General features: G+C 42.8%; 1 long non-coding RNA gene across 1 annotated transcript; it reads left to right on the top strand.

Annotated features, from left to right (window-relative positions):
• Nucleotides 1–10,580: 10,580 nt before the first annotated feature.
• On the top strand, nucleotides 10,581–12,485 carry LOC117223294 (uncharacterized). Its single transcript, XR_013032987.1, has 2 exons — nucleotides 10,581–12,088; nucleotides 12,210–12,485. It is a non-coding gene; the product is annotated as an uncharacterized LOC117223294 (long non-coding RNA).
• Nucleotides 12,486–13,015: the final 530 nt, after the last annotated feature.

Below are 13,015 nucleotides of genomic sequence, written 5' to 3'. Positions count from 1 at the left end.
GCAGAAATAATTGCTGTTGACAGAAAATTATAGTTTATGATCCCCGCGGGGCTTTTTTCTCGGTTTCGAGGTAATAAAGGGAATTGTTTACGAAGAAGAAGAGGAGGAAGAAGAAGGAGGAGGAGAAGCGGAGGAACGGGAGAGGGCAGCTCTTTTATTCAATCTACGATGAATCAATTTCGAGAGCAGTTTGCGGCCCCGTAAAAATTACGACTGGCCCGTGCAATCTGCGTGCCGATGCTGGCCGCGAAGGGGAATATCGAAGTTAATACTGCGAATCCTCGCTGAGAACCGTGATCGTTGAATAAGAAAAGTTTTTTACGCTCGGAATCGCGCGGTCCACGTTACATCGCGTTGCGTTACGGTAACGTCCCGTTCTTGTAATTTGGTTACGGTAGAGAGGATAACTAGAAACGATTTTTAACCCTTTGCTCTCGAAGCTATTTCAAGTGTAAATTTAGAATAATTTTTCTGGATTATAGTATTTTTACTTTATATGACAAAGTGCATTTTATGCAGATGAAAGTGACTCTTGTGACTTACGTAACAGTTACGCCCTTAACAATGATATAAATTTAAATTTTGTTAATGTAAAGATTATTTTAGATACTGATATAATAAATTTTAATGGCGCCTCAGAGTCACCACTCGAGTGCAAAGGGTTAATGGTTCGAAGGATGCGGTGGAATATACATATTTTATATATATTTTATTAATATAATAATAAATATATATATTTTATTAATATAATAATAAATATATATATTTTATTAATTATATATATTTTATTAATTTTGTATTACTAATTTTATACCTCTATTTATATCTCTATTGTTTGACAATATGTTTCAAGAAGTTAGATCTCTTAAATATAAGCATTTATTTCAGATCGATGTCGTTTTTTTATCTCCATTTTATACGATTTCATGATTTGTTTATAGCATGTATTTTTCTTTTCTTTTTTGCAACTCGAATGACCGAATTCCCTTTATGGGGACAGACAGTCGTGTATAAGGCACGTGTAAATATAATTTGTTATCTTAATTTGTTAATGCATTTGAAGGAATTTGTAAAATTAGAGTGCAGTTTTGGCCCATTTGCCCGCTAATATTGATGTAACATAGAAAAAAAATCAAGCGAAAGTGCATTCTAATTTTACAAATTCCTTCAGACGCATTAACTAATTAAGATAACAAATTATATATACACTTGCATTTTGACATCTACATACTCTACTTTAATATATTTTAAAGTATTTTTTCCTTTCGATGTATATTTATTTAAGTACACGGCGCAGAAGTCGATGTTACACCAGTGTTCGCAATACTTTCGTTTTACCCGCTGTATACATATATATATATATATATATCGCCGGTGTTGTGTAAACTCTTGTTGTTATTCCGGTAAGTTGAAGTTTCGCGTTCGTTGAAACCGTAATTCGCTGTAGAAAATTAACGGGCAGAAACGCGGGATACGCCGCGCGGGCCGGCTTGAATATTAATACGCAATTCCGATTCAGAACAAAACATTACCGCGATTACGTCATAACTATTATTATTATTATTATTATTATTATTATTATTATTATTATTATTGTTGTTATTATAATCAGGGGAGGCTGGCTGTTACGGCAGATACAAATATTTAGCCGAAATCCTTCAATTTGTAATTAGATACGGAGTCAAATTGATATTCCGGTGAACGAACATTGACTGCTAATCGTAATATCCGCGGGTAAGCTGGATCGGCAGAAATGTTTTGAAGCCAAACGCTATTATCCTGTTTGTTTTCAGTCTGCATTTGCGAATGGACCCGACACCGGCCTGTGTTACGATCGCAATTTTCACCTTCGATTCGTCCAGATCGCTCGAACCGCGAGCATCGCGTTCGACGCTGTGCTCGATCTTACCGCCGCGCGAAGATCTCGAAAATCTCTGGATCCGATCGACGATCTCCAAAGAATATTCTCGAACAACAATGTTTGTTATCGAATGCGTGACCAAAGGATACGCAATGTAAAACGAAGCGATCGGAAGCGTTTCCTATTCGGTAGCCGCACGCGCGCGTTTCGACTCGCGTGTACCTAATTATCGCCGGTATAAATTACTCGGTGCCCCTCGTCCTCGTAATTTTCCGCTTCTCTTCCTCGGCGTTATCCCCGCGGAAAATAATTCGCACGTAATATCTGATTACTGTTTATTCTGCTGCGCCGTCAGAATCCAGAAACGCAATCGAGTCCGCGGCATTTTTGTTATTACAATTCATTGAATTTCCATTGTACGAAGTTTCGCCTGTAACAGACACCGCCGATGTTCCCCGCATAATATCGAACAATATTTCGTTCCGCGTTTCCACCCTTAATCCTCCCCCGCGTCCCGCCCGCATGATTCGATTCTCCTCCGATTTCTCTGTTCGCGGTGCGCCGGGAATAACGCGACGGTAATCCACGGTTTTCGTCGGCGATCGCGAACGTTTCGAAAACGCTCGGCCGAGAAAGCCAATTTCTTCGACGTGACCGATGGAAGAATTGTAAGTGAATTAGAAGGTAGATTAGGGATCTCTGAGCATAATAAAAATTGTCTGGACGAATAATAATAGTCTACTTGCAATCTACGATAAACGAGCAATTTCGTTGCTTGGGATTTCAGCTTTCCATTAGCAATTTCGTTGCTTGGGATTTCAGCTTTCAATTGGCAATTTCGTTGCTTGGGATTTCAGCTTTCAATTAGCAATTTCGTTGCTTGGGATTTCAGCTTTCAATTAGCAATTTCGTTGCTTGGGATTTCAGCTTTCAATTAGCAATTTCGTTGCTTGGAATTTCAGCTTTCAATTATCAATTTCGTTGCTTGGGATTTCAGCTTCCAATTAGCAATTTCGTTGCTAGTCATTTTCGTTATAAATGCATTAGATTCGCAGTCGACTGATTACTATAGATGATATAATCAATGCAGATTCATAGTGAAAGTGATATTCGGGTTGTCGCAAAAGTAATTTCGGTTTTGCAAGTAGACAGCTTGCAAAATACCAAAATTATTTATACAGCTAATTATATTACAATTATATATTATAATTATATATTATATAATATAATATATTATAATTATATATCATTCAACATAATACATTATAATTATTTTTATATATAAAACACCGAGTCATAAATTACTTCCGATGCAGCCAGTTAGACCAGAATAAACAAGTTTTTAAATAAATAAATAAAATAAAATAAATAAATATCTATTAAAATAGATAATATATCATATAGATCTACATAGATATCTATTTAAAATAAATAAGGGTTCGAAATAAATAAAATAAAATAAAAAGCAAAAAAATAAAAGAAAGTAAAATAAAAGAAAAACAAAATAAATATCTGACAAAAAAGCGGAAGTTATTTATGACTCGATCTAATACTTTAGCAACAGCCCAACCCAGTTTTCCGAACCGTTCAATTTGCAGCGTCTAATTCTAGAACAGCATCGCCCGATCCGGAGCCCGAAAAATATTCGCCGGCATCGAATAAATCGGGCTCGGTTAAATCGGGAAAAGCCGAAGTATGATCTCCGTCGTGGAATCCCATTGTCTGGACGAGGAGTGGCGCCCGTGGCTTGCCGGTCAGATGGAATCGCGACGAGGCTGGCTACCAATTTGCAATATTTTCGTGTTAGCCTTGGGACAGGAGGGAGATACCGGGGCGCGGCTCGGTTTCCACGGCGCTGGGCGATGATGCGGCCCCTCGGCAGATAACAGACAGAGGAGGAGCGGGAGGGAGGTGGGGGCCAATGAGAGGGAAAAGGAACGGGAGGAAAGAAAAACTGGCGCGAATAGACGGGGATAAGAGTCCGTGGAGCGGGCCGGAGCGGGCCGGAGAGGGCCGGAGGGGGCCGCAGCGGGGCGGAGCGGGGGACGAAGGAATAAGGGAGCAAACAGAAGAAGCGAAGTGTGTTTTGACAGGGAACAGGATTATCGACGTCTCCGTCAGGGGATAGAGTCTCGCGTTTGCTCGCTCCTTTCTCTCCTTTCGTTGTCGCCCGCCACCCACGCGTCCTCCTCCCCCTCCTCCGCCTTTTCTTTCCCTCGGTTGCCATTGATACGCGTGTCACCGATCCCGCGACACAACCGAGCGGAAAACTCAATGAGTGGAATCTGATAACTGTTCGGGCGCTCCGCGGGACAAGTGGCAGAGTCTTCGCGACACCTTTAACGAGAAGGAAACGCCACCAGCAAACTGTTTGGATTGGCCCCGGCACCCCCGGCGCGCCTTTCCCTCCCCCCCACGTCGATCCCCAAGTAAATTGTGATTTCTGCAGATAACCGGTCGTCGCCGGCGGAAGGCCGCGTCCGACTCGGGGAATGAAACGTCAAAGCGTGATTTGCTGCGACCATCGGCTCGCGCGACGCGGCGCGGATCAGCGCGGCTCGACGCCACGGGCTTTGCGGATTCGCGGCTCGCGAATTTCTGACGCGGACGATGCACGGCGACGGTTACGGGGTCCGCAAGTTTCGGGCCCTCGTGCTCTGGCTTTGTTTTGCAAAGCCGCCGGGACAAAGAAGCGGCGACGATGCGCCGTAAATTATGTCTCGGACCCTCGAGTTTAGCCGGCTTCCAAGTAGATAACCCACTTGCCGAGCACCTGGCTCGAGAGACTCGCGATTAATCGCTTTGTTGTTTGCTCGCCGACTTTACGCACGCTCCTCTCCTCGACACTTTTCGGCTGGGAGAAGCCCGCTTTTCAACGCGCGTTTATGTTCGATGCTGTTCGCCGATACGCCGGCGTCTCTGTCCTCAACGTTCCTCCAACGAAGCTAGATTTTGCCGGATACTGGGATGTCCCCCATACTGACGCTCGGATTGTGCAGAAGAATGGACAATTTGCGGCTCGTTTTTATAATTGTGGACAATTTATAACTATAACAATAAATCGCAAGGCTCGAATAATCGTATCTCCTCTTCCCAAATCGTCCATTTTTGTGGACGATCCAAGCGTCAGTTATGGAGACATTACTGTACATTAATGTCTCCCATACTGACGCTCGGATTGTCCACTAAAATGGACAATTTGCGGCTCGTTTTTATAATTGTGGACAATTTATAACTATAACTATAACTCGCAAGGCTCGACTAATCGTATCTCCTCTTCCCAAATTGTCCATTTTTGTGGACAATCTGAGCATCAATTAGGGAGACATTACTGTACTGAAATTTCAGTGCGGATGTTATTAGGTTCTTGCAGGGCGGAAGCAAATTCTGTATCTTTTATGGCTAATATTTAAACGTTCGAGGAAATTTAAGCATCTATTAACCAGTTGAATGTGTTTGACGAGTATACTCGTCATGGGGGAGCGACAGAATTTCGACGAGTATACTCGTAGTATAAAATTTGTATTTTAAATTGTAATTTCAGTGAAAACAAAAACATATCATATGAACAAAAACATATATATTTCAAGATGTTTAGAGTATTTTGAGGCCCGGCCAGAATAAAACAAACAAGTAGAAAATATGAATAATTATATGAATAATTTGCTATATTAATGCAGGTGTTCGACGTGCAAAGTGTCATTATACATATTTCTTTCCTCGTTTTGCTGCAGCAATTTGAATTTTTAACTTTTATAAGCACTCGATTTTTCCTGCGTTTTTCGTTTATTATGTATGCGTTAACGTTAAGCGAATAAGTTAATATTGGTAACAAAATTATTAACCCTTTGCACTCGAAGCCATTTTAACTGTAAATCTAAAATCATTTTTCTGACTTGTAGTACTTTCATTTTACAAGACAAAGTGCATTTTATCCATACGACATTTATAGTTTTGCGACTCGTATAACAGTTATACTTTTAACAATATTTAACGTCTAGACTTTCATAATGTAAAAATTATCTTAGAACGTGATATAACAATTTTAGCTCTCAGAGTCACCACTCGAGTGCAAAGGGTTAATTTCATAAAATAAAACCGTCTCTTTGATCCAATATTTTACATACAGCGACACTCGCTCTGTATTTGACGAGTATATTCGTCAGCCCCGCAGCTAATTAGTTAAATCGTAGATTTTCTGTTTTTTTTCTAAGGGATGTTTACAATCGAAAACGGTATTGATCATCGTGATCGCGAGGAAAATGCTACAGCAAGGGATTTGATGATTCAAAATCTCGTCAGTTTCCGCGGTAGAAAACCACGATGGCTTATGGTGGATTTAATTATTTGCTGAAATCGAAAGGTGCGTCTCCACCTGTTACCAAAGCTTGTTACCCGCGCCGTCGTAATCCATCTAACGAACGCGGTAACGAATGTTCTGAGCGATAATGAATTTAGAACCGCGATGCTTTACCGCGTAAAGCGTCGTTACTCGACGGATTACGAAGAACGATAACGAGGTCCTGTAACAAATACGGGGGCTGCTTAAAATCGAAGTACATAGACACTGGTGGTGCGTGGCAACGACAATTAAATTTCTAGCGACGACATGGAATTTTGGGAACGCCACAATTTCGGAGATTTGCCGGGATTTTGTTCGATCGTTTTACCGAATAACGACGAGCATGATAAAAAGAAGGAAAATAAACGGTAATCAACCCTTTGCACTCGAGACTATTTTAAAATATCGGGAGGAAAGCGATTATTATTAATTAATTATTTTTATTTATTATTTATTATTATTATTTTTTATTTTTTATTTATTTTATAAGCGATTATTATTAATTATCGATTTGGAGTTAACTCCAAAATGAAGACATTTGTTTCAACCTACAGTATTTTCATTTGGTGTGATTCTTTTTATTTGATACATATGAAATTTGGTACATATATGTCTATAGAAGGCTCCTATTATTTGACAATTTATCGAACACAGACAAATTTAACCCCTTGCCGTATTTTAACGAGTCAAACTCTCTCTCTCTCTCTCGTCGAGAAAATGTATAATAACTTATTGAGTATAGATGTTATTCTGCACTTTAAAATTGAAATAAAATTCTAATCTCTTGTCACCAATATATTTAAGCATTCAAGTAAATTTAGGCACAATTTAAGCACCAATTCTCTTTCCCTTCTAAGAAATTATTTCAATCAAAACATTCCTAATCGCAGCAACTGCGAAGAAAATGGTATGTCAAGGGGTTAATAATGTGGAAATTCTTTTGAAAATAGTGCAGCAATTTTTAGCGTCGCCTCGGAGACGCCGCTCGAGTGTAAAGGGTTAAGATGTTTAAATAACGCGAAACGGAGATAATAAAAGGGAAAAATACAATAAAAACGAGATCGTTAGAACGAACAAAATAGCTCTAAACTTAAAAAAATGAAAACAAAGAGAGACCGAGGTTAAAAAGAAAGGGGTGACGAGTTTAGCAGGGAGGGAAGGATCGAATCGCTGCGGCGAACAGAGATTTCGAAAGAGCAAAATGTGCGGAATTTATTTATTTGAAGAGCAAGAACTTCCAAGCAACGCGCGAGCGACCGAGTGTGTACATACTCGATTGCGCGGCGATACTAAATTGGGACCAACGGCTGCCGTCTAAAGGCCGAACGAAGTGCGAAGTACCAAAGGGACCGTCCGCGCCGTCTAATTTCGCGTGTGCGCGCCGCGTTGCTCCAATTTCCGGGCGGGTCCATTGCGCCCGGGGGAATCTCCGAAATTTCGCAACGGTTCTAATGACGCGCCTAATTCCGCGCCGGTGTGTAGCAGAATGGAAATTCGAGGAGAGCAACAAATCGAGGAAACTAGCGCGAAGATAATGGACCGACGGCGGGGCGGGGCGCGACGGGGCGCGCCGTCGGGAGAATAAATCAGACCGCAGGGTCTCTGGTAGGGTTTAGGTGCGACGGAAGTAGGGTTCATGATCTATGGACACCTCGCCATTTCCGGCCAAAAATCCATTATATATTACACTTAGCAAGGTGCGGGGACGCGTCCAAAAGTTACGAAGGCTGCTTTCTCTCCCCCCTCTCTCTCCCTCACTCTCTTTCTCTCTCTCTCTCTCTCTCTTGGTCTTTCCCGCTCCGTCTCTCTTTCTCTCCTTCTTCTGTCTAAGCCGCGGCGAGCATAACTTTAATCGAGTTGTCTGGAAGTACGGCGCCACTGACGGAAATGCGTAAATCACTATGAACGCGCGCGCGCGCGCGCGCGCAGAGGGAGAAGAAAGTATCCGAGTACGCAGCAAGGACGCGGAGAAGAGCCCACGCGTGCAGAAACTTTTTCGGGGGACCCGGGCCCCTAGATATACGACGCTGGAAACTCGTTTTTAACCGATGCCTCATCGCCGGGGCTCGGCCGTTTAGCGAGGCGGTTCTTTCTTGCCCGTCGCAGTGCATTAAACGTCCGAAGATGTTTATCGGGATGCATCGCGGATTCCAGGGAATCGGCCGATCGCATACAATCCGGAAACGATCGTGTTGGCAGCGCGTGCCGCGGCCATCCGGTGGTGTCATGCTGTGCCAGGCTAAACCGTGACGTCACCGACGTTCGGTTTACTTCGGGCTGATTCGGCGTTTCTGTTCCCGAGCCTCCGACGGTCGAGGCTTCGCTTATGTCGGTGCTCGGGACGCTTCGGGACGCGACATTGGGCTCCGCCTCCTGACTGCCGCCGCATCGTCTCGCTCCCCGCGTTGCTTCCATCGGCTCACGGGCTGCGGCGGTAAGTGAGGGAAGCGGTGGTAGCGAGGGAGCCGCGGGGAGCGAGGCGCTGCGGCGGCAGCCGGGAGGCGGAGCCCAATGTTGCGTCCCGAAGCGTTCCGAGTTCTAACTTACGTCACTCGTCTGCTCCGGCCAATCGGGACGCAGTGTCGCGACGCCGTCGCTAGTTAGCGCCAGCAGTCTGCCTTCCCCCACTCGCCGCGCCTTACGTCACGTGAGCCGAGCGTCGGTGACGTCACGGTTCAGCCGGCGGCCCGGCAGCTCCGCGGCGATCGGAGATCGATTTGCGAATTACAGCGAGCCCGATGCTCTCGACGCGCGCCGTGAACGTCGTCGCGTCGCGTCGCACCGCGATCTAATGAGACCTTCGTTAACCCTGGCTAAACTCGTTCCCGCGGCGGCCTGTTTCCTCGCCGATTATCAACGGCGCGTTTGAGCGATCCGGCGTAATCGGAATCGGTGTTGCCCGAATCGGTGCTGTGTAATTTCGTTAGTAACTCTTTCGCTGTTGGCACAGAATTTTTGGTACGCAATTTTCGGGCTTCTCTCTTTATTTATTTGCCCGGGCCCGGTTTGTTTCATCTATTTCGTTTCGGTTTGTTTTCACGGCATTGCTTATTCGATATTGCTATTTGTTCACGCGCCGTCGACGCTACGAACGAGCGCGCGCGTGCACCGTGCCCGCGCGAGACCGTTCGGCAATCGTAACAGAGTTATTTAGCGCGAACTTTCGTAAATACTCTGCTCGCGCAACAATAGCTCCGATCTCGTGCGCGCAAATATTTTTCTGTTACGCCGGTCCCCGGGAACGCTTCTGCCCTTGTGCGATCCTCTAGCCGTTGTAACAGCCGGAAACGAAATTTCGCGGCCGATATACACATATACGCGGTTTCGTTTGATTAGCGCGCACGACGTTGTTATCGCCGCGGCGGCGCTGTTATTTTCACCGGGAAATATAATCTCTCCCCATCCAGGAGGGGGGTGATGGGGGGAAGCACGGTTCTGCTGGTTTTAAGGGGCAGGACTCGCGGGAGCAATCTTAATTCCGATGGGTTAAAATAGCAGTTGCCGCGTCGCCGACAATGTTGCACGTTAATGGAACAGGATAATCCGTTTTTCATAATATCAAGATGGGTTTAAGCGAAAATATTCCCGGATGAAAAAGCATCGTCGACGCGACGGCGGCGGCGGCGGCGTATCGGTTATGAGGGAATCGCCGTCGACGGCGGCAAGAAAGCCCGAAGACGGGAGAATTTAGTTTACCCTGCGTAACTCAGCTAAGCCGCTAATAAGGTTCCGCTAATACCCCGGTCTTACCGACCCCCCTGTATAATCTATGGACGGATACCTCTTTACGTGTACTCGGGAAATTTATCATCGGGAGTATCTTTCTCGTTAACGGAATCCTTATCAGCGTCGAGGGTGAAAGACCGTCGAAAGAAGCAGCGCGGAAAAAATTGCGCGCGGCCCGAAGGAGAGTGGCGTCTCGTCCCCTTCTAAGAAACGCGTCAAAATGTTTGACGCGACGAGCTGCGTGTTAAATGATGGAAAAATCCTGTCGTTGTTCCACGAGGCGGCGCGATGCGCCGCGATGCACCGTTTTTGGGGGGCAAAATTCGATCGCTTCCGTTTACGCGTGAAACGAAGAGAGTTGTTTTTATATTTATATCGAGATTTAGCTCGATGTGGCGGTATTTTAAATGTAATCGTACATGTAGGTGTAGAATAACAATATTTATGAACAGATTGTTGCTTTATTGCGGACTTTCAGTAGATTAGTTTTCAGGCGAGTTCTTCGAGAGCTGTAATTTTGACTGAAATTTTCATTCGTCGAGATCTGTGGAACGCATTTTTTTAAATTTTTGTTACAGGTTTGGATGAAAGAGTTGAAAAATGAGAGTTTTTTATTTTGTTTTGCCACTCGAAGTAGTAGCAAAATTAACCGCTTCGTTCTCACGGACGCGTAAACACGCGCCGCGCTACCGTTCACGCAGCCCCACAGACGCGTAAACACGCGCCGCGCTACCGTTCACGGAGTTTCACAGACGCGTAAACACGCGCCGCGATATCGTTCACGGAGTCTCACGGACGTGTACACACACGCCTACTGATTTGCTCCGTCTGGAGAGACTAAGTTTGTGGTTAGTACTAATTTGTAATTTCATTTAGTGTACGTTTGACTGTTCTGCAAAGATGACCACCATGCGACGATCTAGAAATCGAATTATTAGTGATAGTAGTAGTGAAAGTGAAAGTGCTGTGGAAAGTGATATGACTGACGAGGATGTTCCTTTGTGCGAAAGATGGAAAAATATTTTACGCCAAAGAAAATGGAATATTCCTACTGCCACGCAAAATTTTACGCCACAAGTTTGGAGGTACAGCGATTTACATCACGGTGTGTTACCCCAATCTGGTATATCAGAAGATAGTTCTTTTCTTCAAATCTTCAAATTTTTTTTTTGTGAAGAACTCATAGAGTTAATTGTGAAGGAGACTAATAAATACAGCCGAAAGCAAGGTTTCTCCAGATCTCAGTTTCATGTATCTAGTAATGATTTGCACTGTTTTTTTGCAATTATTATTCATATGAGTATTGTTCGCTTGCCGAAGATGTCCATGTATTGGAATACAAAGGCAATGTATAATTTTGTGTTTATTAGACAAATCATGTCAAAAAAAAAGTTTTTCAATATTTTGCGATTCCTTCATTTCACTAGTGTTGATGCAAATAATAATGAAATTAGAAAGACCGAAAAAATCCAATCCGTCATGGATATTCTTATTTGTCGTTTTCAAATGGCATATCGACCAAGACAGAACATTGTAGTCGACGAAAGTCTGTTATTATGGAAAGGCAGACTTTCTTTCAAGCAATACATTAGCAGCAAACGTGCAAGATTCGGCGTGAAATCATTTATTTTAGCCGAATCAGAGACAGGATATATTTATAATTTGAAATTATATGATGGACGCATATCAAATGAAGGACAGTCCAGATTAGGAAAGTCGGGTTCAATTGTAATGAATTTGTCAAGAAATTTATTAAATGAAGGACGAACCATATACTTAGACAACTGGTATACTTCCCCCGCATTATATGAGGAGTTACATAAATATAAAACACATGCGTGTGGTACCGTTCGAATGAATAGAAGAGGTTTGCCATGCGACGAAAAAATAAAAAAAATAAAAAGTTTGAATAAAGGTGAGCTGACAGTGCGCTATAACAAATTCATGACATTTAGTGCGTGGAAAGATAAAAGAGTGGTAGCGCTTCTCAGCACCGTACATACCCCAGAGTTGGTAGCCACAGATAAAGTTGATAAAAAAACGGGGCAACCCATTAAAAAACCAAACGTAGTGTTAGCTTATAATATGCACATGGGTGCTGTTGATCACACAGATCAAATTTTACATGGCATTGGATCATTTAGGAAAACAATCAAATGGTACAAAAAGTATTTCTTTTATTTATTAGATATTGCTATATGCAATGCACATGCAATTTGGAACTGCCTCCATGTAAACCGAAAAAGTTTGTGCGAAGTGAAAGAAGATTTAATATTGCAGTTACTAAATAACTACAACGATCCAACAGAGAATTTTCATCGGAAAGGAAGGAGGAATCATCTTCATCCATTGCGACTGCAATCTAGATGTTTCTTAAAAAAATTACAGCCAACAAATAAGAAATCTATGCCGATGAGACGGTGTGTATGGTGCAAGCAACAATCGATTCGCAAAGAAACCAGATATCATTGTATCAATTGTGATGTTGCATTATGTGCAGTTCCTTGTTTTGAATTATATCATACAGAGCAATAATAAATTTGAAATATTTTGAAATCAATGTTTATTACTTCTATATACCGTTTCCAAAATTAACACTTTTCCAAATTAAACTCTTTATCTAATACTAGCGTGTTTACACGTCCGTGAGACTGCGTGAACGATAGCGGGGCGCGTGTTTACGCGTCTGTGGGACTGCGTGAACGATATCGCGGTGCGTGTATACACGTCCATGAGAATGAACCGGTTAAAACAATGTAATTCAGTATATTAATTCCTCTATCATATAAAATAAAATCCAAATCGTTTAGTCCAGTTTTAGAAAAGTGAACGCTTTTTAAAAGGTGTCCGAATATTAACAAATTGACGACCGCGTCGAAAACGTCTGAAAATATTTCACAGAATTGAAGTATTTTAATCGATTAAATTAAACTTGCGAAGCAAAGTTACGTGACATCGACTACTATTTCAACATTCTTACCACTTGCAAATCTTAATAAAATCGAGAAATTTGTATCGATCAGCACAGGAATTAAATTTCAAATAATTTCGTCATCCGCATACGGGTGTCAAAGAGTTAACGGGAG

This window comes from Megalopta genalis, chromosome 3 (assembly GCF_051020955.1).
Source record: "Megalopta genalis isolate 19385.01 chromosome 3, iyMegGena1_principal, whole genome shotgun sequence".
Classification (NCBI taxonomy): domain Eukaryota; kingdom Metazoa; phylum Arthropoda; class Insecta; order Hymenoptera; family Halictidae; genus Megalopta; species Megalopta genalis.
The sequence above is the reverse complement of the archived record's forward strand: the minus strand, read 5'-3'. Positions and strand labels throughout refer to the sequence as shown.